General features: G+C 43.8%; 1 protein-coding gene across 3 annotated transcripts in view; it reads left to right on the top strand.

Moving 5' to 3' along the window:
• The window catches only part of Dlgap2 (DLG associated protein 2), a 735,414-nt gene that overhangs the window by 527,825 nt on the left and 191,969 nt on the right, over positions 1-15,620 (top strand). The window lies entirely within an intron of this gene.

The raw sequence follows: 15,620 nt of genomic DNA on the forward strand, positions 1-15,620 counted from the left end.
AAAATGTTACCTGGTTTTGAAAAGCAGGAGACTTTAATGTTAATGAATAACTTTATGTTTTAAAACGTGAAAGAGGACATTAACCATTGGACCCACCATTTAACTTTAGTACATAGCTTTATGTCTGAAGCCTAGGTGTGTGGCCTTCGGGATAGAAGGAAGTTGATGCCAATGTTGGTAGATCATACAAGGGGATTCTGGGTAAGATGGTGCAAGTAGCAGATATTGCTCTCCTTGCTGAGTTTACTTACAGCTTCCCTGTTGCATTTGATTATCTGCTTAACTTTAAAGAATGTCTTAATATCCACATGTTACAAGCCCACTGGTTTCAGTCTTTCTCATCCAGAAACCTAAAATTTTATTCAAGAATTTTCTTCAACTCAATTGTGTGGAAAGCCAAACATCATAACTCTCTGCCGAACAATGATTTATTTATTTTTCCTGCACAGCTCTGCTTCAAAACCTGTGATATATTCCCTTCTACCTGGGTCCCAGACCCACTAGTGAGCACATCAGAAATCCAGAGTGGGCCAACTGATAGTGTGCTCCTGAGATCTGAGAGCAGCGGCAGGGTTCCCAAGAGACTTAAGAGGGTGAACATATCTGATGCACCCACTCCAGTGTGAGATGTTCCCCAGACATTGCCCGGCTCCATTCTGGCCAACACATCCCTTCCAGACTGCTCTGTGCAAGCATCTCCTCTCTTACCTATCCTTACATCAACTCCAACCTGTGGTGGACCGGCTTCCACATCAGCCTGGTTTCCATCGCCCTCTGTTGACCTGTCCAATCCTTGAGACCTTGGAGTTTAGGGGACATTGTTAGCCTGCCTTGCTCTGTGAAGTAGATTCCAGTCTATTTCTGCTCCATGCTGCCCCTTCTATTCTTCAAAGCTGTCATTCTCTCTCTTAGCATTGTTCCATCTCTTGTTGGTCCTTATTCTTTTTTTCTTTCTGGAGGCAAAGGTTCTAGATGGTTCTGGAAATCTTTCTTGCTTCCATGGTTCATTACCTGTCTTCAACTGAGTAATGTTTCAAAACAGCAAGAATTGACATCTGATCACAGAGACTTCGTTGGCCCACAGAAAAGAATGAGAAGTTCCTTTGGTTGGCATACAGATTCTTTACAACCTAGGCCCTACTGGCTGTGTCCAGTCACCCTCTTTGGCTCCATGGGCTCTGTGTGGAAATAGAGACAGGAGACACGGGCAGCACGTTGGTCTCAGGTCTGCCCTTTGACACACAGATGGAGCTTATTAGGTGCCCAGAAGTCCCTGGCTGACAGTTCCTTTCTGCCTTAGTATGGTTTCAAATGCCCAGTCGCATGTTTTCTAACTCTGCGATATCTTCTCGGTTACTGTTGCTTTGTCTGTCCTTTCCTCCAAACAGGGATGTATCCCTCCACTCCCAGATGAAATATTCCTTCCCTGTGGAAGGTTCCTGTTGTAAAGGAGCCAGAGCCTTACCATTTTTTGAGCTCTCAACCTCTCCCTGAAGGGGCCACGGTTCTAAGGTTCACAACTGACACCCAATTTCCTGTGTGCTTTCATTATGGACTGAGTCCTTCTGTGGTCTTCCTTACCACTACAGACCCACAGCCTTGTTCAGTTCCACCGACTGTGTACTCCTTGTCAGTATATATTTTAATAGATAAAGCAAATAAAAGATGAAGCACAAGGATAAGAAATGAGAAGAACAGAGAGATGGATGGAGATGTGTAAGAAGGGATGAAGAAAAGACTCATGGCTGTGACAAATGAATCTTAGCAGAGAAAGGAAAATATGGTTGAGGTGCTGAAAAGGCATAAAAAAAATAACACAGATTTTTCCCAGATGACTCAATGAAGGACAAGCAGGTTTTATTCCAGTTCTCAAAAAGCTATCGACAATTTCACCTTAAATCAGACAAGTTGTTCTGGGAACCTTAAAAATACTTTGCCACAATATATATATATATTGCTTTCAAATCAGGGAAGACAGAGTGGTTGGAGTCAATTCTCATGAATAAGAGAGATGGAAGGGGGCCAAACACCTGGTGATTCATCATGGGGGTGAGAAAAGCTATTGAGTGGCATTATAAAATGCTCTGTGGTGAGATGAGAACCATAGAGTCCCAATTCTGGAGTTTCCACGAACACAGCGACAAGGTGGTGGGGAGACAGAAATCTTCATGAAGCTACAGGAAATGAGCAGATGCATGGCTGTCCTCAGAAAAAGATACAGCTTGGGAAACACTTGTAGACCTATCTATCAACTATGTGTATGTGTTCACTGAATGATAGGTCCTTGTGTGTCCACAGAAAGAACCTTGGAGTCATTATAATCCACTCCCCAGTGGCATGTAATAAGAAGGATCCCAGTATTCCAAACAAATAAACTTGGTGTGGTACATCTGAAAACAGCTATAGTCTTACACTTCCGTGTAGGAAGATGTCTAGTTGAGCTTCTGGAGTCAGGAGCGGGTGGTCAAGCAGAAGCAGAATGGTCAGATGGAGTTTAATGAGAGAAACGGAAGAACTCTTGTCAAGGATCGAAAACTCATTTCTCCTGAGCATGCGTCTGGAGGCTGGGATTTCTTCAGTAGTCACCCTAGAGAATGGACAGTGGGACGCCAAGACTTGAGACTTCAGCTCCATAGAGGAGCACTTCAGGGAGAGCCTGTAGCTTAGATTATAAGGTCAGGGTCAGCCAAGCACAGTGGAGCCTGCCAAGGCTGGTGACAAGAAGTCTGTGGAATGCTTGATATGGGTCAGGCTAATGTCAGCTTGGAAGCAAGGAGGGTAACTGCTAAATTGTGCCCTGTGAACTATCTTCTCAGGGCTCCCATTGCCTGCTCAAGTCTCAGTGGCTTTTGTCCTCAGCAGGTCTTGACTTAAAAGTGTCACTTAACCTGTTCTTTTTCTCAGTGACATGATAACTGTATTCTGTTTTTGGCTGTGGGCTGAATGAATGTGTTATGGGAGTCTTTGAGTGTTACTCTTTGGGGGAGGGAGGAAGGCATATGGTGCATCCGTGCGTTTTTCAGCCCTACATTCTGTATGTTCAGCAATCAAGAGACTGCCCTGCCCATTGTTTAGGTTTTCATGGAGACTTCAAAAGCATCATTGATCGACTCCCGAGAGTCCGTCCGTTGAAACAGTAACCCCCTGCCCTCTCTTGAGGTGAGCAGTGGGGAGCCTGGTTGTTTCCCTGCAGTCCATCTCTTCCATTCCTTGGCTACCCATCAGTGAAGGCAATCACAGGTCTGTGTGCAGGTGAAGGGCTGTTAGGGCAGCACAAGAGGCTCCTTTCACTTCTGTAATTGTTTCCACTTAGGAAGTTACAGGAGCTCAGCCCAGAAGCGGAGATGAAGGCCTGATACATTTGCTGTTAAGCCACAGCGTCCAAGCTGTTCTCAGTAAGTGCAGGTAGACAAAATCTCTTTCTTACAACCTCCTTCTAGTTATACAGTGTTACTGTCCATCCACAGTTACAGACTTCTTGCCTTTCTAAGTCCTCTTGTGTACTTTTTCTTCTTGATGCAAGTCATTATTCAGGGATTTCCTTGAAAACCATAGTATATACTATGTTATTATATACATAGTATAGACTGTGTTAGTATATACATAGTATAGACTGTGTTAGTATATACATAGTATAGACTGTGTTAGTATATACATAGTATAGACTGTGTTAGTATATACATAGTATAGACTGTGTTAGTATATACATAGTATAGACTGTGTTAGTATATACATAGTATAGACTGTGTTAGTATATACATAGTATAGACTGTGTTAGTATATACATAGTATAGACTGTGTTAGTATATACATAGTATAGACTGTGTTAGTATATACATAGTATAGACTGTGTTAGTATATACATAGTATAGACTGTGTTAGTATATACATAGTATAGACTGTGTTAGTATATACATAGTATAGACTGTGTTAGTATATACATAGTATAGACTGTGTTAGTATATACATAGTATAGACTGTGTTAGTATATACATAGTATAGACTGTGTTAGTATATACATAGTATAGACTGTGTTAGTATATACATAGTATAGACTGTGTTAGTATATACATAGTATAGACTGTGTTAGTATATACATAGTATAGACTGTGTTAGTATATACATAGTATAGACTGTGTTAGTATATACATAGTATAGACTGTGTTAGTATATACATAGTATAGACTGTGTTAGTATATACATAGTATAGACTGTGTTAGTATATACATAGTATAGACTATGTTAGTCTATACTATGTTAGTATATACATAGTATATACTAAGTACTCCATTTTTTGCAGGAATACCTTAGCCTGGGTCAGAGTCAAAGTCACTCATTTACACTGGTCTTTACTGTGATGTTTGTTCTACCAAACATCACTCAACCAAAACCCACCTGCCATCCCACGAAGGCATGTCATCCCTAGCTGCTACAGTTCTCCCTTATCTGACTGACTTTTCTTCCTGATCCAATCTTGATTGAAATTTGCTGATCATCTATGTTCAGATGGGCCAAAGCCACTCCCAGCATGCTTAACTCCATGTGGTTTTTTTTGTTATCTGGAGCTCCACGGTTTGGCATGGATCTTTTCTGTCTTGTATGTGAACATTTGAACAGCTGTTTTTAAGGCTGTGCTGAGTACCAGCTTCTCAAAGAGAGAAGGACCCTTTTCTTTATGTTGTAGACAAAAGTTGTGCTGTGAACTTTTCAACTCATAACGGACAAGCAAGTCACTTCCAACACTGCTAAGCTGAAGAGGACAGAAAAATTTATTGAAATATGCACCCCAGACATTTGAGGTTCCTGGTTCAGAGGCAGAAATCCCAGTCTGTGGGTAGTAGCCTCTGTTATCTGAGAGCTGAGTCTACCATTGATTCGTTATAATTTCAAGTGCTTTCTAACCTGAAGATGTGCGCATATATCCTGTTCACATACACCACAGTTTCTGTACTTTGAATAAAGTTTTGACTGTGATCCATCAATTATCATCAAGTTCTTAGGGCTCCAGAGTAATGACTTTGCCACAAGTCACACATAATTAGTAACTAGGTCAACAACATATATCAATACCTTTATAATAGGTAGGCCAACAAAAGTTGAAAATATAGAACTGGTCTAATGTGGGTAAAAGTGGCTGGGGGACACAGAGAGTTCCTAACACCAGGCTGTGGGTAATTGGCTAGGCATGCCCTGGGTTCCTCCAGCTGTAAGTTAAGCCGGGCTGCTCACTAAAGGCCTCTCCATGGCTCCAACACAAGACTCCACGGTTCCTCATGGTGCGGCCCCAACACACACGAGAAAGTCTTTGGGTTTTCAAAATGGATTTATTGGCATGACAGATGGTGGATAGATCTGGAGCCCCCCTCCCCCCCAACCCCAGGGCAGTCCTGAGTTAAATAGCAGGGAGAGAGGGGGAGGGGCTGGAGAGGAATGCTTAATTGGTTCCACCCTCTGGCCTTCAGGTACCTCATTAGTATGTAAATCTCTCTAGGGCCTGAGGCCTGTTTATCATGCCCTCCACCTGTGTACTGACTGAAGGGTGCAGGTTGAATGGAGATTAGACCTTGTGTTAGGATCCTGGGTTCTGGGGGCATGGCCGAACCCACAACCCAAGAACCAGGATACCCTTCAACAGCCCCACAGTCTAATGCTGTTTATTTGGTTTTACTATATAATCCCATGATGTTCCATGGGAGGGGTTAGTTAGTTTTTTAAAATTTGAAAATATAGAAAGTTATATTTGTATATGTTTTGAGAAACTGTTAATGGTTAAGAAGCAAGCATATGTGTTTAGTACACAGAGGAACTGTCCCCAGAGATGCTGATTTCACTGTGTCCACTATACACAGCACTGGTTCTCAGAACATCCTGCAAGTTGTTCGGGGCTCTTACCTGACTTTGCAGAGAGTTCTGCTAAGCCTTTATGTAGGCTTGTATCATCAATGGGTAGGACAGACATAGAGGCTGCAGGACAAGGACTTCCCTCTGATGAATGTAACAGTGTTGTGTCTTTGGGATCATGTCATCCCAAAGACACAACAGTGATGTCTGCCGTGGCTGAGGCTCTGATCTCCTCACCCTTTGAAGACATGGCTTGTGAATGTGACACTTGAGACCAACACAAGCACCATCAGGAAACCTAACAGGGCCCCTTGAGAATAAGTAGTACAGGGAAGTCTCTTCTTGGGGGATGCTAAGAAAACAGAAATCTGATTCCCACTTTTGTAAATTAATGTCCTTGTGCATATTCATCTCATGAAGACGAAAGACTGAACAAAGGATTGGGTAAAGGAACACTTGGGTCCATGCTGAGGTCAGTCTGTCACCTCTACCCACTGTGACACGTGTCCTTACTGCCCAGCATGTTTAGACACAGCATATCCACATAGTTCTCAAGGAACACAAGAAAGCTAATGAGTGACCAACAGGGCTGCAGGGAGGCATGGTGTCTCCAATACTTAAGACAGGGCATGTTGATTCCCACTGGGATCTCCAGCTACTGAGAACTGGGGATGCTGAGGGTGGACTTCTGTTATGTTTAAGTGACTAAGTGGTTGGAGTAAGTGGGTTGAATGGTGTCAAGATTGGGTGATGTCTGCCTTGCCTGCTGTGTGCATTCAGAGCAGTACTGGAAAGGTCTGGATGTGGTAGGTTCCTGCTGTCTGGAGTATGCAGAGGAGAAATGGTAATGGGATTTTCCAACTACCAACTGTTTATCTGTTGACAGTTTTCCAGATGATGGGCATGATAGCCAGGTGTTACATGATCTCTACTCTTGTAATGGTGGTTGTGGGGGATTTTTCAGAAGGATTTGAGAAGTGAGCTTAGCTAAAGTGCTGGATCCCAGGAGGAGCTCCTCTGTGAAATACGCATCCCTACCAGAACTGAAGCTTTGCTGCCAGAAGCTATAGGCCTAGGGTTCTGTGAGGCCCTCGGGTGTTTGTGTGAGGACATTTAAGATTGATGTCTGGCAAATTGCAACTCTTTGGGGAGGTACGAGAGACGAAAGCACCATACTCAGAGTCTCAGGAATCTGTGATGCATCCCCTCTGAGCAAGCCCTTCCTTGGAGATATGACCCCAAATTTTTACATGAAAAGAAACATTCAGGAAAGTGTAAGGAACGGCTGTGTGCTTTCACTCAAAGTCTGCAGTGGCACACACACACTGCATTCTCTGCTGGGTATCTGGAGCAGGTTGCACATATTAAATACATTCTAAACACTTCTTGGCTCTCCCAGGAGAACAGGGTAAAAGAAGCTCCCTCTGAGTCACAGACAGTTTGTGGAGTGATGGTCCAGATTCCTCCTCGTAGTGAGAACTCATGGATGTCCCTGAATCAGACCCCGTGGGCATGCAGTCCTGGGCTCCTCTCATTAGGAAGTCTGCTCTGGAGCTGACGAAGCCGCCCTGCTTTCTCGGCAACTCTCACCAGATCCCAAGAGATTTAGCTATGGCTTTCTTTCTGCCTAACCCCGATTTTCCTAATTGAAATGTTTCCTTTAGCTTTCTTAGTCCCTGTCATAAAAAAAAAAAAAAAAAAAAGCCCTGTTTGTTTTCTGTTCCTCTTTGTGTGACTGTTACTATTAACCTGGATATTTCAACTTTTGAATTTTTAGTGCCTTGATTTAAAGTATTTTCCCACGCAGTGAAAACCCGTTTTTATCACCCTCTCCCTCTCTGGTGATGTTTCTGGGAATCTTATTCCCACGTAGAGGCTAAGAACTTGAAAGAATTATAGGTATATAGGTCACTCACCATGGACAAGCAAGCTGTTTCTCGATATCTTTAGGGGGAAAGGGCAAGTAAGGAGGATTTCTGGGCACAAAGGGGTCCTCTAAGTCCCTGGAATAGGACACAGGCCTGCCTGCTCACTCCTGTCTCTCTTCTACTTACCCCCAATAGCCAACCTGCCACATCCTAAGTTTAGTGAGATGTTCCCTCGGGATATGCACATGCATAACAAAGTGTTTTTGTCACCAAGGTAAAAATGTTTGGATCACCCCCACAATGCAGGCAAGAGACAGTCTTTTAGAGAATCTATTTTAAAATAATAAATGAATAACTAAACTTCACAGCTGAGCCTAAGCCCATGGTGGTAATTCCATGGATATATTGGAGTTTGGCCAGGAGAGGTTTATTTATTTATCATAAGTGAAAGTGAGGAGAAAGCACAGGTTAGCCTCTCTTCTTACCATTCTGTGTTGCTAGTTTTCCTCAGTGCCTGGAGACAGTTTGTCTGAATAAGGGAGGCCTGGGAACTAATGTAGTTCTTGCTACTCTCCCCAAGTTTCACCCCATTTCTCACTCAAGAGGGGCTGAGGAATCTCTGTCTTTCACCATTTCTGGCTTGCTGATGTCTGGCCTGAGGTAGTCCTGCTGTCTGAATGTTAGCCACTACTTGTACTGGGGTCCCAGCTGGATAAGGTACCAGTGCTTTCAAGATTGGTGTTGTGTTATATTCTGGAAGTGCTGACCCTGATCTGTTCCAAAAGCTCAGCCCTAAGAGAGACTTCTCATGAGCCTGGATAGCTGCTATTAGCAAGACCTGCTCTCCTCTTGTTGAATGCTCAGAACAATTACATTCACAGTAGCTGTGAATGCTGTCAACATGCATTTAGGAAACGTGTGGAGGGAGAGAAATAAGTGGAAAGGTTGGAGTGGTTCGGGCAGCAGGAGCAGCTAGGCCAAGTGATTGAGGAAATTATGAAAACCAATCTCTCCCAAGGTGACTCTGAGTTTCTATACTCTCAGAGGAGGGATGTTAGCAAAGCGCCATACAATGGGTCAAAAAGAACTTAAATGACCAAGCACACAGAAAGCTTTCCCACGACCAACTCGGTCACGTAGCCTGAATGAACTTAGCAGAACTAGCAGCCAAGTGAGTGGTCCAAAGCTCTTCCCAAGAGGCCAGTTGGACAGAAGCTTGAAAAACACTGATAAATATAATCTGATATTTGTATAGCATCAAATAGAGAGAGCAAACATTCTTTAAGGTCGTCATACAAAGTGTGTTTTCTAGTTAGGTAAATGTATTACTGATGTTAGGTTTCTGGTTAGTAGAGATCAGGTCATTGGATAGGGTTCTAGTTGGTAGAGCCACAGTCATTGATTGGGTTCTGATTGGTAGAACCACAGTCATTGGTTAGGTTCTGGTTGGTAGAGATCCAGTCAATGGTTGGGTTCTGATTGGTAGAGCCATGGTCATTGGTCAGGTCAGGTGGTTAATAGAGCCATAGTCATTGTCTAGGTTCTGGTTGGAAGAGATCCAGTAATTGGTTGGATTCTGATTGGTTGAACTACAGTCATTGGTTAGGTTGTGGTTGGTTGAGTCATTGGTTGGGTTCTGGTTGGTAGAGCCACAGTCATTGGGTAGGTTTCAGTTGGTAGAGCTATGATCTGGAGTTGTGATGTTCAAGTTCTAATTTCTATTCACTGTTCTAGTTTGTTTGTATAGAAGAAGCATCAGGCATTGGGGTCATCCCAATCTAACCCTACTCCACCATACCCTATTACATTTTCTATCAGACAGAGGTCTCTTTCACCTGCCGGGAACTCATGAACCCAAGGCCATCTTACTCATGACTGTGGTTCATGGCCAGACCCAGTTCTAGGGAGACAGGAGGTGAGAGATGAAGAGCCAAGGAAGAGATCCCAGGTTTATTTCTTGATATGTGAACTGGAGTTATACCCTAAGGTAGAATGCTAATCTTTCAGCAGAAATCATCTCAAGCATAAAGCTTACTGAAGACTCATTCCTAAGGATGAACTTCTGCAGCCACTAAGATGAAAATAGAAAACATGGCTTCTTAGTGCAACGGGGAACCAAACAGGCACAGATACAGCAGTGCTGTGGTAGAGTAGGAAGGTGCCAGGTATCCTGTCACCTCTCTACCCATCAGCTTCTCTTTCATAATGCAGGTCAAGGTGCCTCTGTCTATTCAGTCATATTCAGTGCCTGCTCTCTCATACCCTCCCACCAAAGCAGATAGCTCCTCTGAGTCCATCTAGAAATGATTCAGGCATCCTGTGTCTGATCTGGCGGGGGCAGTGTGACCAGTGACTGTCTGGTGAGGGAGCACAGAGAAAATGTTTGAGGGTGGTTGTACTTGGCATTCCTCTTAATTTGGAGATGTTCAGCAGAAACCCTTGTACCGCAGAGTAAAAACAGACAAGAGAGATTCAGTGCATACACAGAAGTGTAATTCATTTTTAATGAGAACAGTTACGTTACGGTAGGTAAAATAAACCACGAAGTGGAATTTTGCCCTTTGGGTAATGTTACGGCTCATTAACGGGCTTCAGTGTTCACGTTCAAAATGACATTCTTGGCAAAAAGATTTTAATCCCTATATGTTATCAATGATCTGTGGTTCCTTTGGTTGGGCTTTAATTTAGATTCTAAATAAGCTTTTGGAATCATCCTTGCTGAAAATAAGAAGGAAATAATAATGCTGACTAAATGCTAAGAGGCTCATTACTTTCAGTGGAGGAGTCACCTATACACATTCATGTCCTGTTTCCTCACCTGCAAAGAGAACATCGTCCCCTCCCCCCAAGGTCACTCAGGCAGATACCTGAGACTGAGGACTCTAGAGTGTAAGCTGCATTTTGATGGTGGGGGTGGTAGCTAGATTTAGACATCCAGAAAACCTGGATCCGTACACTCCCTGAGAACAGCACCACTATAGCAACCCATTTCCTCTGACATGTTTACTAAAGGATCCATAAATAATAGTAACAATAATAATGGTTAGTAATAGACTCTCTTTATAGAGGCTTTTATTATTATATATAATATATAGCATATACACATATACATACACATATACATGGTTTTTAATGACTCTTTTGAGTGGTTAAAATGAAAGACCACATGTGTATTTTCACCTCAGCCTGGAGGAACCAACATAAGATATAATGGGTGACCTGTCAGAATCCAGTCCTTTAAAGCTCACGCCATTGTCTCTGATCGTTAAGGCTTTGGCAAAGCATCACTGTTTCTGCTGACTAGGACTGTTCATTTGGAAATAAGCCAGCACACCTGCCCACTTACACTGAGGAGAGAGGAAGGGTTTAGACCTGGGCATGACTGTGAACTCTAAGGTATTAAGCCGAAGTAGCCACCTTTGTTACTTTATTACATTTTGCAGTTCCTGGGATGGAAAGTATCAGTTACTCTACTGTAAATTACCAAACTGAAATGTCATTTGTACAAGTTGTCAGCCTTTCGTAACCGTCAGATCTCATGCCTGGCATATCACTAGAGTCACTGTGTTCATGCATTGATTCATTTCTAGAACTCCTTTAAAGACTAATACTCGATAACTTTACATTTTTTTTTAGTAGTAGAGTATGGGTGTATTTCTCTTGATTTCCCATGTTCATTGATGGGATGGCTGACAGATAGAAACAGCTCTCAGCATCCAGGTGGGTAGGTTCAGTCCCCTTGCTGGGCAGTAGGTTCAGTGGATCAACACTCCTCTCCCAGTAGTCAGGCACAAAAAAAAAAAAAAGAAGCAGGGGGATTAGTTACTTTTTCTATCATTGAGCCTCGGGCTTTCTCCATGAAAGTTGTCTCCAAGGGCAGAGGTGACAAACCCTCAGACTCTGAGTTGTTGATGACCTACTTCTATTTATGGTTACTTGACACATTGGCAGGTTTGCAATGAGGCTTTGGTATCATATATATGTATATGATATATATAAATATGTGTGAATGTATATATATGAGTGTGTATGCACAGACACACACACACACACACACACACACACACAAGATATACATACCTCAGAAGGCCAGGTAAGCATCTGTTTCCCTCCATACTATGCTCTATATAATGTTGGTCACCTGTCTGAGTTGTTCTTTATGTGTGTGGTGTCTCCATGTACAAAATATGACTGCTATTACATCCATCCCATGAGCTCTTTGATGCTTGTCAGCACCCTGATTTCACAGCCTTCTGATAAGCTGGTCACCGCACAGAGGTCAGGAGGACTTGAACCTGGTATTCTGAACATGCCATACAGTTTCTTCACACATCCTCATTACAGGCACAGATGTCTGCCCCCGCCCATCCCCCCTTGGCATAGACATTTGTAAAGACCAGCTGTGAAATGAAGACTGTCACACATAACATTCTTCACGGATTTGTTTTGCTTTCTCCACAAAAGCAGCTGCCAAATATAGCCTGAGAAATGGCCTCTGCGTTCAAGAGCTGCTCCAAGCTTCAGATAAACACGCAGACAGGCTGCACACATTGAATTCAAGGGGTTAGAGTCCATAGATTAGCACTGTTGAGGAGACGGGCCTTGTCTAAACATTTGTTTTTAATTGCCTCATGAAGATCTGTGGGACATATTCTTTTAAAACTGCTGTCTGAAGGACAAAAGAGACGGGAGGCGAGTGAAAGATGTTGAAGTTATTAAACCTTATCTTCTTTTTATATTTCTAAATTCAGGACTGTTTATTAATGGTAAAAAAAAAAAAAAAAAAAAAAAAAAAAAAAAAAAAAAAAAAACCCTCACATTTTAAAGCATCATATTGAAAGCACTTGCAACATGCTGCTCCCTTGTGTGCATCATATTGGCAATGTTGTGATTTGGGGGAACAAAAGAACGGGGAGGCTGTGGTCTACCCACCCACTGCCTGTTGCCTGCAGATATTTGGAATCCCCTCTGTGTGCTGAGATCTGGTTCAGAGTGGGCTAGCCTAACCCAATGCTGGGACCTGGGAATCTGGATCATGAGGTGTGACTTGACTGTGCCAAAGAAACAAAGCTAGCACATGAGTACCCAGATTCCTACATCAAGGGTTGTGTGTCCTGTATAGACAGCACCCTATGATCCAGTCGGGTTTCACTCCACAGACTTCCAACAGCAATTGTCCGGGCTCTCAGAGGAGGCAAATGGGGACTGTGTAGTGAGTTCCAATCCCCTGCTCTCTCGTTCCCTAATGTCTGCTGCGTTTAGGTTCTAAACTCTCAAAGAAGCTTGCCTTGGAAATAAGCCCCACACCACACTGCCTATATTAGATCTCTTGAGAGGGTTCCTGTGCAGTTTCTGCTGTGAGGCAGGGTCAGCCTTGGGCTGCACATGACTCTGATGGAGAGTAAACAAACATTCGCTAGCTCCCCAGGGTCTCCCTGTACAGACAGATGGCCAGGGCCTGGTACTACAGCACATTTCAAAGAATATTTTGTAGAAGGACTCTGGAACAAGCCTGTAAGTTGTAAGTCTGCATTAGAAAGACATGATTGACACTGTCAGACAGTCACACCTGATGGCCTGTGACGTTGCCTGGGTGTCACCCAGCTAGCCCATACACTTAGAGCAGAGTTGTAATCAACCAGGCAGAGCTGCTGACCTCTGGACAATGCAAGTGGCAGACTGGGCAATCTGGAGTTCTTCGACCATCCATCCAATAAAACCCAAAGCATGGCGAGATGCTTAGAATTATATTAAATACTGAAACAGAGGAGAGCCAGAACTGGATTCTTGTGCTGGGAGATGAAGCCACTTAGGCAGCAGGTAGAGCAAGCCGGAGTGCTCACTCTGCTTCTCACCAGGAGAGTGCAAGGTGGGACTGGCTTGGGGCTCCCAGGAACCCCAGAGCTATCAGAAACAGGGAATGAGACCTCTCTGAAAGCAAGAAGCTCAAACCCCATATGCAAATATTATCAGAGAGGAAAAGCAGAGTGGGAACCTTGCCAAGCCCTCTGTTTGTTTTTTGGTTATTTTTTTCCAAACCATTTCTTGCAGGTCATCAAAGAATCAGTGCCCAGTTGGGTCTGTGCTCAAGGCATTTGGGTCAAGCTTCGAAGAGTTAGATGGGCCATTTGCTTGGATGAAACTGTCCACAGCTTGGCTGTGTCATCTTTCTACTCAGGCTGAGTCTAATTAAACACAGAACAGGTGGACTGGCTCCAAAACATTTGCTCTTTGTCCCCAGCAGCCATAGATCATGAAGAGGACCCTCATATTAGGGTTGAGTGACAGAGACACTCAAGAAACACCTGAGTTAGAGCCATGGGAAGGACACACACAGTCAGACCGTGTTCTCGCCACCTGCTGTGGTGGGGGCTTGTAACCCTACCAGCCGCATGAGAAGCTACCCAAGAGTGTGAGGCATCTGAACAGATAAAGGCATTCTGTAAACATGGCATATCTCCATGCACTTCCTTCCCCCTCCACTTCCCCCATATCTTCTTCCTTCTCCCCGCTGCCTCATAGGCCTGCACAAGTAGATCTCAAAAGCATCTATTCATAGCCCAGGGTGCTGACTCCAGCATTTCTTATCTTCATGTATACACACAATACCCTCTTTCCATAAAACCTCGTTGATGTTTGAGGATACACTCGTATCTGTGACCACTCTGGGATGCTTGGGTATTTGGGTATGGAACCCTATGCTCTTTAACCCGTGCTGGCCTTCTTTCTTCTCTTCGAATTAGTTACAGAAGCACTGCTGGGTCAGCCTCTTTAGGTTTAAAGCTTGTGCTTTCTACAATAGCTTTGTGGCTGAAGCTACTTCTCTGCGCTGCGGTAAAGCAGAGATGGCTTTGTCCCTGTGACACACGTGGCTTAGGCAAAGTAGCAAGGGGCCAAGAGCTAAATAACCTTCAAAACCGCCATCTTTGTTGAAGATCATTTTTAATAAGGAGAGGCAGGACCCATTCTGCCCCAGAGTGTTAGACTCCACTATATGAAAATATGCTTCTAAAATTCTGAGCAGATGAAGTAGATTCGTGGGAGCAGAACTCCTCTGGTCTTAGGGCCGGATGGAATAGGGTACCAGGGCCCCACCTCAGGGGCCTTACCTCTCTTTGCAGCTTCTGACAGTATGACCCCCATCAACTTAATCCTCTTAATTAGCGCCTGGTTTGTGCGCTAAAAATGAATATTGATACCAAAACGGGGAAAGAGACCTAAATTAAGCACTTGGTATAGAGTGTTGGTTCAGTCCTGAGCTGTCTCTACTTTAGCTCTCTGCTCCCACTAGTTAAGACTTCCGCCACCCTGTGCCCATACAGGACAGGAAGTTGGGGTTCCCTAGAGGCAACGAAGAAGTACTTCAAAGGTGCCAGGATTCTGATCCCTGCATCTTGTGGTACATACATCTAACCTCACGTTTTACCTCAGCCTCCCCCCTGTCGTATTCTATGTGGTTGCTCCCTCCTATTTCCTGAACACGAACAGCTGCATCCTGATGTCTGTCTTCCTTCACTAAGCCTACTGTCCAAAGCAAGGGGCGTTGAAGGGCTTGCTGAGGAGTTTTCTAAAGAACAGAACTATTCACCTGGCTCAACGATGGCCAGACCCACGCTGTGGCTCATTAAGAGAACCCTTGGCACTCACGCATGTGGCGACTCACGTAGCCTTTGACTAGGAAATTTTTTCTTTTTAAAAAATAATTGGTCATGCCTAAAATATTTTCAGGAAACTAACAATGAAGAAAGAAGCGATGAATGGTGTTTCCAGGGTGGTACCTGAGTCCCAGCATATGAGCATTTTCAGAAGATGACTCCAGCATTTGGGACTGTGTTGATGGTAGAATTCTTAGGGTGGGGAGGCACCACCTCCTATAACATACAGTGCTGGTTGCCATGGGAACCATGTTCG

The sequence above is a fragment of the Arvicanthis niloticus genome, chromosome 16 (assembly GCF_011762505.2).
Source record: "Arvicanthis niloticus isolate mArvNil1 chromosome 16, mArvNil1.pat.X, whole genome shotgun sequence".
Classification (NCBI taxonomy): Eukaryota; Metazoa; Chordata; class Mammalia; order Rodentia; family Muridae; genus Arvicanthis; species Arvicanthis niloticus.